The sequence below is a fragment of the Sinocyclocheilus rhinocerous genome, unplaced genomic scaffold (genome assembly GCF_001515625.1).
Source record: "Sinocyclocheilus rhinocerous isolate Xijiao unplaced genomic scaffold, SAMN03320098_v1.1 scaffold4607, whole genome shotgun sequence".
NCBI lineage: Eukaryota > Metazoa > Chordata > Actinopteri > Cypriniformes > Cyprinidae > Sinocyclocheilus > Sinocyclocheilus rhinocerous.
Genome location: NW_015635570.1, coordinates 25495 through 25891, shown reverse-complemented (window position 1 = coordinate 25891; position 397 = coordinate 25495).

The following is a 397-nucleotide window of genomic DNA, read 5'->3' as shown; positions in this document are numbered from 1 at the left end:
CACTTCATTCGATACTGCCGCCGCAGTGCCCCGCTCATTTGATACTGCCACTGCATTGCCCTGCTTAATTTGATACCGCCGCTGCAGCGCCCGGCTTAATCTGATACGGCCGCTGCAGTACCCTGCTCATTTGATACTGCCGCTGCAGTGCCCCGCTTAATTTGATACTGCCGGCTGCAGTGCCCTGCTCATTTGATACTAGTGCCCCGCTTAATTTGATACTTCCGCCGCAGTGTCCCTCTTAATTTGATACTTCCGCCGCAGTGCCCCGCTCATTTGATACTGCCGACGCAGCGCCCTGCTCAATTCAATTCTACCGCTGCAGTGCCTGCTTAATTTGATACTACTGCCGCAGTGCCTCCATTCGTCGTTTCGAGCCTAATGCCTTATTCAGCAT